At 32.9% G+C, this 21,393-nt stretch overlaps 1 protein-coding gene across 6 annotated transcripts in view; it reads right to left on the bottom strand.

The window, feature by feature from the left end:
• The window catches only part of LOC149423011 (uncharacterized), a 508,308-nt gene that overhangs the window by 94,494 nt on the left and 392,421 nt on the right, over window positions 1-21,393 (bottom strand). The window lies entirely within an intron of this gene.

Below are 21,393 nucleotides of genomic sequence, written 5' to 3' on the forward strand. Positions count from 1 at the left end.
GTATTTTAATATATTTGTCCTGTTGAGGGGGGTAATGCACATTCCTCGAATGAGATTTTTGTGCCATATTAAGTTTATTTATTTTATTAATACAAGACTTAGAGGGTACATATGGTTTTTGTGATATTTCACCCTCCATGCTAGGGATGACCCTGTGTTATGGCGGGTGAATTTTACAGTTTGAACAGAATCTATAAATTACTATGGTATGAAAAAGAAAAATAAGAAAAATGATGAAAAGCTAGTTTGGGTTGCAAGAGAATGGAGAAGTTATAGAATTATAAGAAGATTATAAGATCTATTTACTAATAATTTGAGTAAATAGTTCAGGCTAATTGTTTATTTACATACTATACCGCTAAGTTAGGGAATAAGACTTATGTAATGTTATGTATTATATGTTTATTATGTTTTATATGTTTATTATGTATTATATGATTATGTATTATATGTTATAATAAGTTATGTATTGTCTGAAAGGTGATTAAGTTGATAGAGTGTAGAATTAATGGGTATTGTTATTTTAATGTAATCCGTGTGTAAGGATCCATTTCGTAATTTGTTTTTTAAAGGAATGGGGTTGACTCACGGTTTTTAGGTTTTCAGGGATAAGGCTAATGATTTTAGGAGCTAGGAAGAAAAATTGTCTTTGAGCTGACGTGGTATGTAGTGAAGGTACTTTGTAGTGACCGTTGGTTATTGTTCTGGTGGTGTAGTTGTGTTGTAAAAGCGTTTTGTTTTTATATTTGAACAGGAAATGTATTAGCGAAAATTTTAGGTGGAGTTGTCGTATGTTTAAGACTTTATACTCTATGAGGAGTCGAGTGGAGGGGTATCTTGTCGGTCGCTTGTTAATGACACGTATTACCATTTTTGGGGCTTTTAGGTGAGGTTCGATGGTAGATTGTCCACAGCCACCCCAGATTATAATGCCGTAAGCTAGTAGGGATTGGCAGAGAGCGTAGTATACAGTTTTAAGAATTGAGGTAGTAAGGATATTTCTTAGATTTCGAAAAGCATAAGAGAGCTTGCGGATGCGTTGGGTTAGACTGGCCAAGTGCTGATCCCAACGAAGATGTTGGTCAATGATGACCCCCAGATATTTAATGTGGGTGAATTGTTCCAGAAGTGGGCAAATACAGGAATAGCAAGTTCTCAGACAGGAGTGAATTATTATCTTCTAGTTGTTGGTAGGTTGGGTTGCAGCAGACAGACTGAAGGTTAAGAATTTTGTTTTTCCAGCATTAAGGGTAAAGAGATTATCATCTAACCATTTTTTTATAAGGTTTTGAGCTATTTCGAATGCTCTTTTCCAGTTTTTGTGTCGGTATATAAGCACAGTGTCATCTGCAAAAGATATTAGTTTTCCGGTTATGGGAAGGTTACAGAGTTAATTTATATAAATGAGGAACAGAATAGGGCCTAGGACACTTCCTTGTGGGACTCTAAATTGGATAGGTAAAGGGTTACTTACAGCTTTGTTGTTAATTTTCACCGTTTGCAATCTATCAGTTAGATATGATGAGAACAAGTTAAGAGTTCTACCTCGAATACCTATTTGAGTTAGCCTTTTTAGAAGAATGGGGTGGGAAACCGTGTCAAAATCTTTGGCTAAGTCTAAGAATATGGCTAAGTAGGAATCGCCTTCATCCAGGCTGTTAGTGATCTTATCAGTCAAGTCTAAGATTGCAGATTCTGTGTTTAGGTTGTTTTGAAATCCAAACTGATTAGGCGAGAGAATCTTCTCCCTAGGTTTCTAAATGGGTTACATTACATATTCTTTAATTCAGGTAATACTAAAAAAAAACTATTCGGTAGTCAATCTGTATTTAAAAAAATTATCCATTTACTGTTTTTTAAGATATTTTTTTTTTTAAAGAAAGACAAACATTCCCGGGTTACGATTAACCCAACAATGTTTTAAAATCTCCTACTACCACCACAGAAAGCCGAAAATGTTGCTTGTGTTGTGATGGAGGACTTAGCCAGCCGAGGAATCGAACACGCGACGCTCGGGTGAGACCCAAGCGCTATGCCCACTCAACCACTGACCGGTCGAATATAAACATATCTATTCAGTTCCAAAGATTTTAATCGCTCCCCGGGATCCCAATAACTTTTTAAAACATTCCTCACCGCAAACAAGCCGCGAGTGCAGAAGTAAAAACGTGCATTTTAGATACGCTCGATTTTGTTTCTCCACTTTAACCGTTTTGCATTATCTAATGATTGACTGCTGGGCAAAGATGGGATTTGTCCGGTTAAAACGTTAGGTAGTAAAAAAAACTAATATTACTGAATAGGACAAAAATAGTATTAAGGGACACGATCGATTCACGATATATGGGGGACCCTAGTGTCTCCCCCCCTTTTACCTTCAGGTACGTAAAGGTCAGGTTAAGTAGTGGTCAAGAAAACATAAGCAGATTAACCTCACAGACTTGACGTAAGCAGATTACTTGGAAGTTTGAAGAAACCAAGCGAATTGCTACCATGTTGTGGGGTCTTGCTTTCGGAGAACCAGCCCTCAAGCTTCCAACAAACTCCCACACGTGCTAACTGTGAATATAGGGTGACAGACTACGTAATTCAAATAGTCACAGTTTAATTTTGTAAATTTTCTCTTTTTTATAAGTTTATGTATTTATTTTTGGTTTTATGTTGATAGTATGATTATTGGGCTTATTTTTAAACCGAGAGACAATGATATTCTGGCTACCATCGCAAGAAATATTTGTGACTTTAATATGTAGTGCCAACATGCACTAGCTGCTTGAATATATTTTGGTTTTTTTATTGGAAGGATGACCTTTTTTATTTGTTTTTTGAAATTCACAGTGTTTTTTGAAGTTCATAAGACTGACGAAGGATAATTTAGATGAATAAAGATTTTTTTGTCGAAAAACCAAACATCACATAATAATATTTCGTTTATAAGAACATATTATGTATGATCATATAAAAGTAAACATTTTAAAATATATTTTTAAAAAGTTAACGTTTAAAGATTGTCCGGAAATATCTCTATAATTTAATATATTGCGCATTGTTTCATTTCCCAATGTAACAGGAATAAAAGCCTAGCCCCGACTGGCCACCAGAACAAAGCCTTCCAAGTTTCAAGACGTGTAGGTGGTAGGTGATAGGTCGGTTGCAGACTGTAGGGAGGAATGGCGCCGCGACGCAGCTCCGACGCCAGACGCCACTAGGACCCCGTTAATGAAACTTCAGGTGCGCCGTCGGACGAGGTTTCAAGGGATGCGTCTTGCATTAAGTCGAGATAAGGGATATCGAAAATGCGAAGAATGTAATAATGCACAGGTGCAGCTCATGCATAATTTATACTTGCTCACACAAAACACGGATTACATATAGCCAACTCCTAACCGAAGTAATTAGTTACATTTCAAGAGAGCGACATTAGTGGAAATTTTCTAACTGTATTATCCAACTATTAGCACTAGACGAAAAAAAATAGCACATTTTTCAGAAACTGATTTTTTTCTCTCCTGAAAAGACTATTCATTAGTTATACCCTTTTGGCTTGGAGCATTCTATGCATATTTTATGTAACGTATTTTTTAAAGTTGGAGAGTTTTTTCTTCGAATCCCAGGATGTTTTTTTTCTATTAACTGTGATATTTTTGTTAAAAAAAAACTTGTATTAAGTCGAAATAACCTAAGCCCATTTAAACAAAAACAACAAGGCTTTAAAAATAAACTCCACGTAAGAAAAAACATGGCCCATATTTGAAGAAAAACTAGTTTATTTTTGGGAAGATGTTTTAAGATCAAAGCACAAAAGCAGCCCTTATGACGATGGAAAGGTATATCTTAAATGAAAAACGCAAAGATTATTATTAATAAAAGAAATGTTGTTTTTGCGTAGTTCAAAAAACTTTTCTTCAAGCCAAACACTTGTTTACGAAATTTAGTTCTGTTTCTAAGTTCGTTATGAGAGCACGTCGTTAGTAGCGGCAGGTGTCTTTGCACTCGGAGGTCCAAACTGTATAAAAAGTTGTGGATTTTCTAGCAAGTTCAGAGCGCCAAGTTACCGCAAAGCTCGTAAATAACTCACGTTCAATTTTAATGAACTAAAGTTTGATGCGAACTAAATAAGGTGGACAAAGCGCCTTCTGTCAATATTGAGTTAAGAAGTGCTGCCCTCAAACTCTCCAGGAGATTATTTTGACCTCTAAATAAAAAAAAGAGAAACTTTGATCAAGCTTTATTAGACGCAGGTAGATAAAATTTTGAAAAGGGCAAAAAAAATGTCGTTGATAACATATCACAAATGGGAAATCCACATCAATTTTTAAAATAATCTCTTTGAACAATGTAATTTGAAATGATATAAAATACAACTCGCTAAACTAATAACTTAAAATACTTTAATTTTGCGAAAATTACACTATCATTATCCGTAGTTTATTTTAGTGTTTTGAATAGTATAATCATGTGAAAACTTCATTTTAGTCTTTTGAATAGTATAATCATGTGAAAACTGTATTTTAGTGTTTTGAATAGTATAATCATGTGAAAACTGTATTTTTAGTGTTTTGAATAGTATAATCATGTGAAAACTGTATTTTTGTTGTTTTATAATATTACGTATTTCCTTATAATGTTTTTTTGTCATTTATAAATATATTGTTAAGGTGCAAAAACTAAATCAATAACTAAACTTAATGGAACTTGATTGGTACTTTATACCATATGAATAATAATTGTTTAAGCTTAAATGTACGACTGTTTGTGTCCTAAATAAATAAATAAAAATAAATATCGACCGATAGTAAGCTATTAAAAAAAGGAATATCCATTTAATTTTCCAATGTATGAAAAGAGGTCAGAATATTGGTTCATTCGCTTCTTGCAATTGCTAAAAAAATAACACAATTGAACACGATTATTGCAAGTATCTAAACTACGGGTAAAGTCAATTAGTGGACCTAACTAATCAATTAAATGATACCATGATATTTTGTTTTTTTACTATGCAAAAATAATAATATTCACAATATAATTCATTGTGTTTCACAACCCTCATTTACGTCTGACACTTCAATATTTTCCCCGAGTAAACTACTGAATGTCGGGAAAATAATTGGGCATAACGAGAAGGAATCGTGGATGCTTTCCAAGAAAGTATCTGCTTCGTACATCCCTAAGAAGCTTAAGTATTTCCCGCGGTAGTAGGAAGGAACGGGCTGCTTTATTCTGCGGTGCAAACAAAATGAAAAACATTAAGGCATTCAGATGAATTGCGAAAACACAGATACTAGAGTTTCTGCTAGGTTTCTTTTTTTCAGTCAGCTTCTTTTTTCAAAAAAATCAGTGCAAAATATAGGAGGAGATTTATTATGAATGGGAAATAGGAAAATGTTCACTTTGAAAGAACTGTTGTGCACTTTCAAATATAAAAAAGTGAGTGCAAAACAAATTTTAAAAAATAGTTTAATTATTGTGGCCACCAATAATTAAGTTCATTTAACATTTAAAATTTTATGACGAACTCCGAGGCTGTCTGCGAGAGCTTTCGGATTCAAAAATCGGCAAGGGCAAAAAACAGTTGAGTAATTTCTTATCGAATATATTCTTTCGCGTTGGTGAAGGATCGCCAACCTGTATCTACAAGTCGTCTTGCTTGATCTGGCTTTAACCGTGTTTAGTGATCAGATTTGATCAGCTAGATATCCTGTCTTCTTCGATTTCCTCTACCTTCTCTCCATTTCCTTCAGCAGCACAACTCACACTATTCTCGAACTCAGTTATGCCATAGTTCCGTAAGGTACAAGAGAATAAATGTATAGGTTTGTATGAAAGTATTAAAACTTCATATTTTCCAAGACGTTCGATATTCAGTGTTCCACTGGTTGCAAAGAAAACATTTTTACATCTATTGAACTACATATATTGTTTTTTAAAAAGTTTTGAGAGGGCGTATCACTTGCATGCACGATTTATGGCATCATATGCATAATTTATTTGTCAAAAGAACCCTATTCGAAGTTTCGTAAGTAAGTGAATAAAAATGGCAATAAAATGTAATGGCCCGCAATATCGATAAGTCATAAGAAGTATCGTGCTTTGTTGCTTTTTTTAATGTCGAATGAACAATTCTTTACTGAATAAATATGAATATTTTATTGAACTCTTAAGGAACTTGATATGTTTTTATACTTGTATCGCATGAGAAAATCTTTATTAACGCTATAGGTAAAAATCATTGAAGCATTTCCACTTTTACGTGAAAAATGCATTAACAGGTCAATAAGTTTTAGAATTTGTGATATATTTATAATGCTAAATATTAATATAGGTACCTACCTAGACCTATCTATAATTTAAGAAGATAATATGCGATTGTAACACCCCACCCAGGAGCACTCCTGTCCCGGTGCGACTGGTAAACCAGGGGAAACTGATTTGTTAGGACTTGGAACACGTGCTCTGAGGATGGGAAGGAGATTGGAGTTGCCTATCTTTATTTTAAGAAGCTGAAAAAAAGAGTAGTTTGGAAATAGATGTTTTTAATCCTGCCTGAGGTTTGGTTAAAAATAATTAAAATGTAAGGCACCTTCTCATAAAAAAGACAACTTTTTCTCAAATTCCTCGCTTTTCCGAATATACCCATGTTCCATGACCACCAAAATTCCATGTTTTATCGAATCGAACAACAAGTGTCAATTGTGCCACGGACGCAGCAATAATTAATCTGTTCGGGTGTAGACCATGTTAAGTGACATTTGTTAAAAATGGTTTTTTCGTGTAAACGTTTGTAAATGTTTTTAATGTCTTCTTTAGCTGTAAATCATTCTAGTAGTGGTAGCACTATTTTAACAAACAATTTGAAAACGGTGTATAATCTGTGGTATCCGACTTACTGTTTCATGTAAAGAATGGTAAGTGATGAATTATGGCGGATGACCAACACATTCTATTTTCTGTGTTATCACAATGATTGGACGAAGTGAATGCAAAAATTGTAAATTCTGCGGATTATTTTGACAGTGACAGTGTAGCACACTCACATTTTCTACCTAAAACAACAACGCAAACTCTTCAAAAATTGAAATTATGACAACGATAAGATTTTGATGCATTTCTAACCTGTTTCGTGTAAAGCTTGTTAAGTGTTTTCATTTAAAATGTTTTACACGCTTAATTTTTAAAAGGGCGTTTTATGGTATCTACATGCATTTGCCACTGTTTACCTGACAATGTTATTATTTCATGACATGTTATCAGATGATTAATTGTGGATAAAAAATTATGTCGTTTTTGAACTGACTTTAATTTCACTTTCAATATGCTTACCGTATACTTTGCAATAGTATTAATTTTGTTGCATTTATTGGATTTGAAACATTATAAATATGATATTTACTATAAATTGGTTCGTGTAATCATCCAAAGGATGGTAAACAATTTTTTTCCCATTTTTCAAGTTTAATTATTTTGTTTCTAATAATATCACGGCAATATTATTATGATGCGTCCAAACATTCAAAATTCTTTATCTCAAAACTTTTTTTTGTCAGTTAACATGGTCCACACTGGAGCAGCTCAATTGTGGAAACTATATCATGCCTTTAATAATAATAATAATTGGATTACTTGTATAGCGCCGTTTTTGTGCGAAATCACCTCAAACCTTTATAATAGAAGGGATACTTACGGGCGTTTTGGCTTCGAAAAAATGTCATAAAGGTGATATAAAAAATTGTATTAACAATCACTGCTAACTTCCCTAGGAAAACCTTCAACCAACTGTAGAGAAGTCGCTTTAAGATATTTAAAACCTAAAAAAAATCATGATATTTTTTTACTGTTTATGATATAATTTACTTACGAATAAATGTTTTTTATAACAGCTGATTTCTGCTATTTGATTTTATTTCTTTGCATAACAACTGCTCTGTCTTTCGACTGTTGATGAAAAAAACGTGTTAGAACTTATAATAGTGACATCCAAAAATTTATTTGACTTAATATGAATTTAAAAAGTTCTCATCTCATTTAACAAACTTGATCCATTTAGAAAATCAATGTGTCTCCGTGGTAAAAGATACACACTTTGTTCATATATTTATATTTTTATATGAAAAAACATATTTGAATATCTTCTCTTTGAAGGTAAAAATACTAAAGCAAATCTAATAGATATACCAAACCCGAAAACCACAATTGCACGAGGAGAGATACAAATTTGCTGTCAAAATTTTTAGAGACGAACGTAAAATAGACATAGCAAAACACAGTTTATTGAAAACCGGTTTTAATTTTCAACATTTATAAATTAATATCTTTGTGAAAGTTATTTAAGATTTTTAACATAAAATTATTTTCTTCAATTGTATTTCAGTTTAATTTAAGTTACTGATCGTTTATGCAAACAAATTAAATCAGCCTCAACGAAAAAAAGCACTAGAAACGTACGAGGAAAAATATCCATAACCGAATGCTCAATGTGTCAAGAGGCTAAAAAAGTTTGAGCCATAAACAAACTGGGGTGGAAACTGTTCAAGGAAAACAAAGTTTGGCGCAAAATATCGCGTGCCGCTTTCCAATGAAGGCTCCCCAACACGTCCGCCGGGCAAAATGCGATTTTTGTATTCCTTTACAATCGCATTTGAATAAAAAACAATTTACATTGCAAATTTGACTTAAGCATGTTCGGAGGGTTGATGGGGCGGGTGTTCATTTGGTGGGTCAAGTGGTAGACGAATCTCCCCTCACGGGACTTCCTTCCCACCTATCTTTTCCGATGCTACCCTTTTTACCTATTTATAGAAGCCGGGCGCTTAATCCACTTAAAAAACCCGCCTCCCGGAAGATGCGGAAGCTTTTGGGGGCTTACGTCCCTTAGATTAAAATTCTTGAGACTTTCAGTGTTTTTGCAATGAGTTCGTGCACCCCTACCAAATGCAAGGGAATCCTTTTTAACTACTAAGAGATCTAAAGGGAAAACGGAAAATATAATTACATCTAACAATGCGGGAAGCGAAGCGATTAAACGTGTCGAACAATCTCAACAATGTTAGCAGTGTAAATAATTTTCTACCCCCTGAGAAAACAAACAAAACTTATCCTCGGTGCTCTTACATTTTTGTTTGAATAAATTATTCACAAAAAATATAGCAACAACATTTCATTTTCCTCTAAAATAACAAAAAATTAAATTAAAACCGGCGAAATATTAACATATACATTTGTGGTAAAAGTCTAGTTTAATCTTAGATTGGTAATAAGAATTTGAAAAAAGCAAGTAATTTTTAAAATATGTCGTGAAAAACGATTTTCCTGGAAACAGAAGTATTTATTTATCGAGTGACGAGTAAAGCTTTGAAAATGATATTTCCTGATCTACTCTGAAGCTTAAAACATTCTTAGAAACACACAAATTTGTCGCAAAAAATGGATTATCGAGTAAATTTCGTTTGCTTGATGTCATTCAATATTCTAACAAATTATCAGAGACATCTCCGTAACGTCTCACTCGAAAATAGAAAACAAAGGTGAAATTTTAAAAAGGGGAAAGCTACGCCGGAGAGATTTTAACAAAACGTTTAGAGGAGGCAGGGGAGAATACCCTACCAGAAATTTTGCTTAAAAGGAAAGGGGAGGTTGAGGATAATAATTGCGACACGGTCTTTGAAGCGCAAAAGTTTATTCTCTTAGCACGTGCATCGTTACTTAGATCCTGTCTATTATTTTCACCAAATAGATAAAAGCATTATCTATTGATGGAAGCACCCCTAGAAAGGGCATTTTTCTTATCATAATACCGCACAAAAGTTCCAACTGCCTGGTATCTCTTACCAGAGAGTTGCTGACGGTATCGTTGACTTTGTAAAGAGGTGTGTAATTTCTAGACTAAAGCCGATGAGCATACCGGTCTGCCGCATTGAAAAAAATTACGATTTTTGATATCATATCATTTGAATTCAATGGCAACCAAGTCAAATTAATTATATCCGATATTATAATAATTGTACTAATTTTTAAAGAAATTTTACACAAAAGTGGATTAAAATAGCATGTTCTGCATACTTTTGTTTGTTTATGAAAGGGTTAATACGAAATCATATTGAAATAAAGTTAACTTGAAGGAGGTCCAAAGCCAAGCCAAAATCGCGTTATCTTTCAAACTGTTTTAAATTAGATAATTTAAAATCATTTCTTGAACTAAATTGACCTCTTTATTATCATTTTATTTGCAATGCAAATTTTAAATGAATTAACGATGAACCGGGAGATTTCTTATCTGAGTTATAAATGGTTGAAAAGGCGCTTTAAATGCCAAACAATTGCTGATTTATAAATTTTATTTCAATTTCTTAAAATGAAGGAGAAAATCACAAATTTACGCTGCTGGTTTCAGGCCATTATTGCTATTGTAAACAGTAATCCTACCCCGCGTTTATTATTTAAAGTCTTAGATAAAAGGTTTAGTTTTATGATAATGTAATGCAACCTATTGATTGATGACTTTATGATTTGACATGTGCATTGCACACGTACATTCACAAGCATTCAATTGCACAAGCCCACTTCTTGCAAGTACTGTCACACAAGAATTCAGTAACTCGATCGTGCCTCTTTTCTGGCCTTCTGTTAATTTATACGCCAGATATTTTATTTTGACTCTCTATCTCTCCACATGTGCAAAGCCCAAACCAGCAATGGAATATTTTCACCTTTTAGTGGTTGTTTAGCGAAATTAATATTTTGTCACAATTTCATAATTTTATTGAGTTTTAAAAATGTTTACTCTCCCAAGATTAAAAAAAAAAAAACAATTTAAATGTTAGAAAAATGCTCAATAAATACGTTTTGTAACTTGGAGGAATAATATTTTGTTCACAGTTAAATTTAATACGACTGAGCGGTATCAAAAAGAATCTAAAAACAAAGAACGAAATAAAATGCTGTCAATATTGTCAGCTGATAGCCGGTGGAGTGGGATAAGTTGGTAGGTGGAGAAGAATAAGAACCGATGAGAATGCTTAAGTATTGATCGTTGCATCCCGCTGTCACATCGGATGAGAAGACGCGTATTTATCAAAGAGAACTGCAATTGGTGGCGGGCGGGATTTAAAGAAAATCCTTTTAAAGGTGCTTTGTCGCGACGATAAAAGAAATTTCCCTCCCCTCGGGGCTCCAGAATTCTTCTAGTTATGGGAAGGGAGAAATGTTCCGCAGATCAATTGATTGGATTTGTTTTGTACGAGTGACTTGTTTCGAGACAGGGCAATCGGGTGTTTCTGTTGGGGCTGCAACTTGCACTCGCATCTCGCAGATGGTTTGGAGACTTAAGTCCTTCAATTTAAACTGAACAAGATCGTTTTAAAAAGGATTTGCATTATTTTTTTAAGGGTGTGCTTTCGTATTTTTACTAAATAAGGCACAAGCCATATTTTCCCATATTATGTGAATATTTTCACACAGGTACTCTACGAAATGATGGGAGGATTTACGACTCTTAAAAGCTAGAATAGCTAACATACACCGTAGGTATAGATGATGTACTGTATCGTCCATGATGCATTTAATGTTAAAGTATTCGAAAGTTTACCGGCTAAATCAAGATAAAAATATACCTTTCTTATACCAACAGTAAGTACTAAAAACTATTCGCATTAGTACTTTAGTAGACTGCTCTATTGAAAGAGATATCATTGTTTATTTATGTATCCTTTTTATGTCAAATAATGTCACATAAAAAAAAAAACTAAAAGTTCGGTTAAACTCCTAGGTAGCAGTTTGTCAATAGGTTCTATAGCCAGAGTTAAACTGCTAGGTAGCAGTTTTTCAACAGATTCTTTAATCAGCGTTTATTACGCTAGTTGAATGTTGCTTTTTTAATTATTTTTTAAATTTGTTACATGTTTTAAAAATTAATGTAATAATTAGATTTTTTTGAAATGCGTAGTTACTGCTAAATAACAAAACTGCATTTAACATAATTCTTCATTAGGCACATAAACTTCTACCTTAGTTAGTAAATAAAATTTCACAGGACATCAAATTCGTGATTAAAAAAATTAAATACTCAGTCAGAGAAAAAAAGAAGTAGTATAGAAGGATCTCATTTAAATCAAAATTAAAAACGCCAGCAAAGGTCCTTCGGAAAAAACAAACAAACTAAAGCTGCACTTCCTCCAACAGAGAATCGCTGAAAGCTTATTAAAAGCACGACGCATAAATTATTCAGATAATGAGCCTTCGTTTAGAATCATGTTACACCATCTGGCCACTATAAAGGTTTGAGGTCAGCAGGTAGAGAATTAAAAAAAAACCCTCAGTCATGCCTTTAAAACAAATAAGCCTGATTTTGGTTGTTAAAAATGAACAACCCGCAAAGGACATAATCAACATTTAAAAAAGGTAAATAAAATGCGGGCATTTGAATAAGCAATGAGTCAAAAGAACTGTCACAGTTTGTTATTTTGATTTTTCTTTTCTTTCGTTCCTCCCGTTGAAAGATTTTGAAAAGTGATCGTAACTGGTTGAAATTAAATGCCTCTATGATCTAAGGAATAATTTGAGGTTAATATCAATTTCTACAAATACATGTGAAGAACGCAGAAGAGTTTTTTGAAGGTTTCGACTCAACAATTACGGTCGCTTTCACCAATCAAATTGATCGTCACCTGCTATGCTCAATGCGCGTGTAATTTTCGGTCAGCGTGATTCGTTTGCGTTCAATAGAGTTGGAGGTGGATTTCAACCACCCAAATGCAAGCATTAAACCTCTGCTTAGCCAAAGTTAAGCGATTTGATAGCTCAAAAGCTATCAAAATATATTTTCTTGTCCTACCTTTAAATTTCACTCAGTTTTGATTTGTCTAATTTTGATATTTTTTTGAATATCAAAAGGTTGGTTAAGGCGAAGCTTAATGCCAAATTACTATTTTGATTAATCTTTATAACGAATTGGTGTACATTATGAATACCAAAAAATATGCTTTAGATAAATTGAAGATTTTCCTATCGTTTCGCTTGAGTAGAATGCAAATAAAAAAATAAATTACTCAATAAAAAATATAATTGTAAACTACTAAAAAATATTTTTTTCAATAGAAATGTATGAACGCATAAAGGAAACAACTTTAAAAAAAATACAGTATTATAGCTAAGATTATCTTTGACAGTTTCACTTTTGTGCTTTCTCGTAAAATTATTTACAAAATAAATAAAAACCAGTTTTGTGCTTGAAATCTAACGTTTCTAGACTCCGTTTGTCAAGCGATTTTAATGCCTATTACCTGCAATATAAGGTATATCAACAATATACACTTTTTGGCTTGTAGCTTCCTCTTAATCATTATTTCCAAAATTCATTTAGTGTTAAATAAGGATATCTGATAACAAACACGGGCAGTTAAATTTGTTTTAGGGTTATTTTTATTAGTTTATGATTCAACAAAAGATTTAAAGTTTATGGTTTAACAACAAAAAACTAATGACATCAAACTTGGGATTCCCTTAAAAAAGGCACACTAATGATTATTTTTATGAGGCGGAAAGGGTTAAGGACTGGGAGGCTGAGAGACCCACCGACTTGATAAAGATGCGAATAGGTAAACAGTCATTATTATTAATTGTTTTTGCTGCAAGTATTTTTTGTCTTTTGTTATTTTTACAGCTGTTTCGGCTTTCAAGGCTATTTTCAAACTGTCACAGTTATTAAATTTGATTTTTATTAATTTAAAAAAAAAAAAAAAAAAAAAAAACAGTCATTAGTTTAACATCCACCCAGTGATATTGGAGATGTCTGCGGTAAGAAAAATAGACTTATCGTTTTCTATAAAAATGAACAATATTATAATATTACCTCATTGAAGACAATAATAATAAATCTCAAACGAAAAATGTGAAACGGACACCACAGAAAGAGATTTGGTGCATATGGGAATTGATCCAGCAACTCTTCCTTGCCTCGGACGTGCTAACCACCGAGCTAATTCGACCATATCAACTTACGTTATTTTTCACTTTGTCATACTTCGACTAAGAGCTACCAACATTATTGATTATTATATATTACTATTTTCTAAACACATATTTTGATTAATACCCAAACTAAATGCAATCTAGATAGTGACTTGGATTATTATATCATTTTATTATTTTATTACATAAATCTATTGACTATAAGTCTAGAATGAATATTTTTATTTTTGGAAAAATATAATTAATATTGTGCTCAATGCTTACATACTACAGTTTGAGGTTTTACTCATTAATTTATTTAAAAAAAATTTTAACATAATACTACCTTTATTGAGCCCATTAATTGAAATACAGTTTTTGTATGTACACAACCATAGATATAAAAACCTCATATATATATCGATCTACACAACCCTATTTCCACTTAATAACATATTTGATAGTGAAGACGAATATATATAATTGCTATTTACTGTTCGGAATAACTTTATTGAGTAAAACCTCAAATTGTAATATTTTAATATTGAAGACAATATTAGTGATTTCTAAAGGAAAATCTAAAACAGAAAAATCAGAAAAGGAAACGGTCACATCTAGTCCCAGATGTGACCGTTTCCTTTTCTGATTTTTCTGTTTCAGATTTTCGTTTAGAAATCACTAATATTGTCTTCAATATTAAAATATATAATTGCATTTACAATTCAATCGCAGTTCAATCGTTAAGTAATATTTTTTTAAAAGAAATATATAACAAAATTATAGGTTTTTCGCAATAAATTTATAAAGTACGTCTTCCTTGAACAATAAGTGCATATACGAATGTATTCATTGTTTAATTGCTTTGTACCGTAGGTACTACTAAAGGTCATTCATTGAAGTGAGAAAATTATAACACATAAACCGCATAATTACCTTATATTTATCGTCGATCGTGAAGATTTATAAATTGCAAGTTTTAAATAATGATCAAAAGGGTTGCAACTATTTATTGAAGTAATTAAAGGCGACTGGAAATGTGCATACGAAACGAGTTATTCCAGACATGATATTTATGTTGGCAATACTCGAGATAAACGAGAAAAATTATGAACTCACTGCTAACTAACTACCGAGACTTCAGCTCAGCCTATGGTTCTTAGGGTCAAGATTTTGCGAACAAAAAGCTCCAGGTCCAAGATAGAAAGTTCTCCGTCGTCGGAGTTTGTTGAATATAGGGGAGCTCATTATCTCTGCATTCATTGTCTGTTTACTGTTGAATTATACTCGGTCACCTAATGGGGCGTTTATGTCGTCTCGCCAAATCTGGAAAATATTCCATTTTCACAAAGGACATAAGCCCACGTAATAATTGTAAATAGGTTGAATTAACTCAATACAATGAGCTTACTCAACTCCATTCGTGTCACTTCACCAAACTTTCAAATCCGTTCTTTTGGAATTGTGCACATATTTTCCTGACAATAAGAGACGAAACGAAACTAAAAAAAACAGTTCAAACCTATTTCATATTAGAATTTGTTAAAATATTTTTTTACATTATTTTAAACATTTCAGTGACACAGTACAGGAACAGGTCAAATCCTAGGTGGTGAAGAAACTGGATCAGCTGCTGCAGCGAGAGAGTCCACCGCGTCCACCAACAGCGCCAGCACGAGGTTCGTCATCCGTCCAGGTATGCGTCCGCTGCTAATTAAACGCTGACACAATGTTCTCACATAGATACCAGACCTTGGCAGCACCCCTGGAAGGTACTGTCTCACCTTCATATTTCTTGTCTCCTCTTCCCCAATAATTTCAGGCACACAACTTACCTCAATTGAAGATGCCATTGTCTCACTGGTTCCAGATGGTTTGGAGCAAAAGGGACTCTTGTGCAGAATTCACATAAAAAAGGTTATTTTCCTAATTGCATACTCAGATAAACAGACGACCTCTAACATTTTCGAAAACCTCAAATTGATTTTTTTTACGATCCAATGTTTTGTTTAAAACTATTTTTAAAAAAACAAATTTATTCGATTTTTGAGACGAAGCGGATTCAAAACTTGTTTATATCAATAATAACACTTTCCATAACGTATAACATCAATGATTCTATGTTCTATTGATTTCGAAAGAAACACAATATGTATTATTAATCAAAAGACGCTGCATCAACGGGCAATATTAATTTGTAATAACCATTTTGTATAGAGTAGGTACTCCATCGATTACCATTTTTAAACCATCAAAAGAAAAGATTTACACCTCTCAGGGATCAAATAACAAGACGTACATACTAACAAGGCCCCCTACAGTTAGGGGGTAAAAAGTTATGTCGGTAGTTAATTTTATAATACATCAATATTCAATACATGATATCCACGATTTCAATTCGTTATACGGTCAGATCATCATTCACATCACGGATGATTTCGAGAATAACAAATTGGAAAAGTGTAATTAGATGCACTATTAGTTGCTCATTAATAACAGAGGTGTTTCCGAATAAGAAATTATAAAAGGTTTAAAACTTAATCTCTATTTGCTCAAACTTACCTTTAAAACTTCAGCATTGTCATCACGACATGTGCAAGATATGACACGGCAGAACAGCTGTTCTAGCACAGCATAGCATGATAAAATAAATGGTGCTATTGAATGAAATTTATAAAACAGTGGATATATTTAGTTACCCGAAAAATAACCTTAAACTATTTTTTGTATACCTAATGCGGAAACTACAGCTTTAGATCCACTTAAAAATGGACTAAATAAATTAAACGAGAAGAAATGATTTGGTGTTTGCTGGAATTGGGTGATAGTATTTATGTAGGAATGAAAAATGTATGGATGGAAAGAAGACGGGATGAACAATCGCCTAACACTGTATCGCTGAGAAAGAGGACACCACACAATCACAATATAGTGAGTTCCACCACGATACCTCGAGGTAATTATCGTCACAACAAAACGAATGCGTATTTAAAACGATATTATGCACTTTCAAGATAGTCAGCTTCCTTCTTTTTACTTAACGACATTATGTAAACGAAAAAACTTTCTTCTAAGGTAGTCCCAATCCTGTTTTCAAAACAAATGCACTCGAAATTGCACTATTGCCATTGTTCCAACTTCCATTTACTTTTCCAGCAAGGTGATGTTTAGGGAGAGGTAAGAACTGGATAAAAGACATCCCGATAGGAACTAAGCATACTCTCATTTCAAAACCAAACACCTATCTTCCCAAATGTTAAGAGTGTAAAAATAATAAATCTTATACTAACAGTCTTACTAAAAAAGCACTTCACAACAGTTAAACGGTGTTTTTGTTACACATTGTATAAAGACTGTAACAGTTTAGATTCGAGTTGGTACTAAAAAAAATATCTTTAACTGGGCTCTGAAAGAAATGGCAATGTCGCATTCAGTCTGCTGAAATGAAACCCGTGAGATTCCCGTCTCTAAAAATGGAGGTCATTTCGGACATATTATTTTTAAATTATCTGTTACCGCGTGAATATAATATGAATTCTATGAAAGTGATGTTTTTTCAATAACAAATTATTTACACGGTTAAAAACGGGATTGCAGGTCGTTTCCTGTTAGTACCTACTATATCGGAACAAGTGTTCATACAACTGCATTTGTCCTAATAATATAAAATGACTAAATACGAAAACATGTTACGTCATAGCGAAAGTACATTTCTTTTTTACTGAAAGTTTTACAGGAAACCTATAAATTCATCCGTTAAGGGCCTGCAGTCCCGTTCTTAACCGGATTACAAATAATTTAAAGTGATTCTTAATAAATTAGCAAATATTTTATATATCAGAAAGTTGTGTATGTGTAGGTAAAATGACGATATATATGTGTAGGTTAAATAAAATAATATGTGTGCCCAGCGTTCCAGGCATGATTTTGAATCTGAAAGTCGCAGGTTCCGCTATGTTATTAACCATAAAACAGAAAGTTTGGAAGCAAAAACTCTTTAACATTGAGATCTGGCGTAATCAAATTTGTTCTTTCTGTATAGAATTTCTAGATCAATGAAGCTTTCACACAAACACATGGCAGGGAGCAACGACAAATAAATAAATTTTGATGTACAAATCTAAATATAAAAATACAGAAAATGTCTACAAATAAACTAAGCATAGGTACAACGGTAAGAAAGGATCTATAATAAATATGACAATTTCTGACTTAATAAGAAGTGTGAAATGATTTGACAGAAAAAGTTTGCGAAAAAAAAGACAGTTTGCGAAAAAAATTCTAGCCTAATAGCTTTTACTAAAAATTGGTTAAAACCACAGACATAGGAATTAATAGACGAGAAGATAATGGCGAGGGGTAAAATCAACTGTTGAAAAACGAAGGGAGTGAAGCTGACTGTGATTCGTCAATAAATCAATCTGACAGTAAATAGGCATCTCGCATTATAATATCACCATTTAGTTCTTAAAAGTAAAATCTGCTTTTGAATGAATAGACATTTTTACATGGGAGCGCAAATTACTCGCCACGTTATGAACAAATTTGCGAAGTCCAAATTCGGCAAAAAAATTCGGTTCTATTTTCAGAGTCGAATATTTCGTTTAAGTATTTAGTTAAGACACTTTTATAAATGTTCATAATTTACTTCCCAGCAACCAACCAGCTTTGTGTTTCGCGTCCAGACGTTTCTCGATGTGATAGTAACAACTGATTCATATTATACGATGTGAATATGCTTAAAATAAAGTAAAATAATGCTTATATATGGAATGTAATACGACAATTGGGTTTATTCTCTTTTTCACATCTATTTTTACAAGTTTTCATAGTACAAGTCAACATTTTGCCGTATTATTTCGTAAAATGAACCGATGATGCCTCGACCATAGTTCGCACAAGAATGATGACGTCACGTTTTCAAATTTCACTTGAGGCCATACGCGAGCACAGCCGGCTCCAATGGAACCGGTATGGGGAGTGGGGATAATACGCTTTAATCCCTTAGGGCAGGTCTACTAATATTCATATGTCTATGGTTAAAACGAACAAAAATAATGTTTCTAAAAGACAGTTCGGTGAGTATTACCCGGTGAGTTAATTGAAACGGTGTTCATAGAATTGTTCTGTAGAGGTTTGCCGATGTAGGGGTAGGTAGGTACATGCAAACTTATAAAATAATGTTTGTCTCTCGGTTGATTTTGTGTTACTCTGTCACGTCAAATTAAATTTCGTGTGTACAAAAACCTACAGAAAAGCACGCGGTATTTTGTTGGAAGTCGTAAAAAAATACATCACACTATCATATTCAGAGTATAAATAACGATCACGCGTAGTAATATTCTCAAAAAAAAACACGCACACAGGATGAGAAGATATAAGCATATGTGTTAAGGCCCCGTAGTAAGCGTTCAAAGATGGTTTGAAAGGGAGATATGTAAATATGAATGTTAGAGGGAGCGCGCTCATATTAAAAAAAGATAGCAATTAAGCGAAAATGGTGAAAATATTTAATAAAACATGACTCGTCTAAAATAGAGCAAAAATCTCTCGACAAATGCTTTAGTTTCATTAAAGATACACTGTGAATTTTTTCATGCCTATAACATATTAATTAACAGAACAAAGCGTGTTTTTAATAATTTTCGGAGCTTATCGAGGGAATTTGATTATTATAAATAACATTTATTTTTGGAACTTAAAAATTTAAAGAGTTAAAAGGAGACTTGTTATAAATCAGTAAAAATTGGGAATGCGGGGGCTTAAAATAGTTTCATAACTATGAAGCAGAAAATCCGTTAATGCGATATCTGAAGTATCAGAACTCTAGAATTTTTAGCTATGGCGTCATGAAATTATCACAGCTCAAAATGTATTTTCCAACATGAGATATGGAGCTTTAAGATACCAATTCGACAGTCTTAAATTAAGTCAAAATGCCATGTTTTTAGTTCCAAGAAGGTAAAATGTAATCTCCATGGTTTGTTCCATTATTCCATATCCACTCTGTATCAAAAAGGAAAAAAAACTTTGTAAACACGTTAATTTTTTTTATTGTTAACCAGGTTTCGCCAGCACCGTAGCTTCATTAAGGCAGTATAATATTCTATTAAAGAATATAATACTTCATCGGGGAAGTATAAATAATATTCCACTGTAGACTGGCGTATTTTAATACTGCCCTGATGAAGCTGTGGTGCCAGCAAAACCTGTTCGGCAATTGCTATAAAAAATAAAAGTGGTGTTTATAGAGCTACTGCTTTATTTTAAAGGGAAAACCCATTTATGAAGAGTATGTTGAATTTCGGGCGTAGCAAGTTAGTAACTACTCGTATTTATTTTGTAATTAAAAAAAGAAATATATTTAATCATTAACAAAGATAAAACCGATAACTCCCATGAACATATGAATCAGACAGACAAAAAAAAAGGTAACGGTGTTCATATTTTCAAAGGGTTATAATATTATCTTGTCAATGATTACATACAGATATTACAATGATGTATCTAAGCTTCAATGAGTTATACCCAATAAAATTAAAAATCATGTTTTTACTTCCGTTTTTGTTGAAAATAGATTTCTTAATTTTTTTTAAATACAGGGCAGAAATACGTTTATTTGTAAATATCCGTATGACATATCTATACATTCTTCAACATATCTGGTAATTTGTTTATTTATTTATAATTTCACCCCCGGTATTTTTTATTTATTACAAAGAACATCTAAATAAGCACAGCAAAATTAAAAAACAAAATCAAAGTAAAATCAAAAAGAAAATAGAAGACAAAATAAAACACAACCTCTAAAACAAAAACAAAAAAAAATATTACACTGGAAAGCTTTTGAAATATGGTTTTTTTAAGAATTTTCTGTATAGATTATAGAGAACTTTGGGCATATTTTAATCAATCAAATATGTGATGGGGCTAAAACATAGGACAACGTTAACTCACAATACGGATTATTTATTATAAATCACTATCTTACGTAAACATTATTCGTGTAAAGATTAGACTTGATACAACATGGAACTTTAACCACGCCATTGAAATGCTCTTTATCCAAAATGTGCTGAAATATCAAATACCCTAAAGGTCCTTAATGCAGGCAATTACCATTCCCTAATGAAAGTCGACAGCCCAAGTGTACTAACATCTCCGATTCAAGCCACTGTGTGACAGTGGTGTATTGTAGGATAATGGATGACATTGGCGTAATTGAATTAGGAAAGGGTCATAATACTCGTAAATTAACGCATGCAGTGCGCATATCATGCATGGTCTAGGTCAAAAGGTCGCTGGTATAAAACCGGGAGCTGTTCAAAGCATCTGAAATATTTTTTTAATACAACTGATTTATGTTTTTGGATAATCCCATACTCAAAATGTTCCCCGTGAACTGTTCTGTTTTCACTGCTCATACCTTCCCTTCAATTATCCTTGCGAAACCCG

The sequence above is a fragment of the Hesperophylax consimilis genome, chromosome 6, assembly GCF_061612785.1.
Source record: "Hesperophylax consimilis isolate HC1 chromosome 6, BYU_Hcon_1.0, whole genome shotgun sequence".
NCBI classification, from domain to species: domain Eukaryota; kingdom Metazoa; phylum Arthropoda; class Insecta; order Trichoptera; family Limnephilidae; genus Hesperophylax; species Hesperophylax consimilis.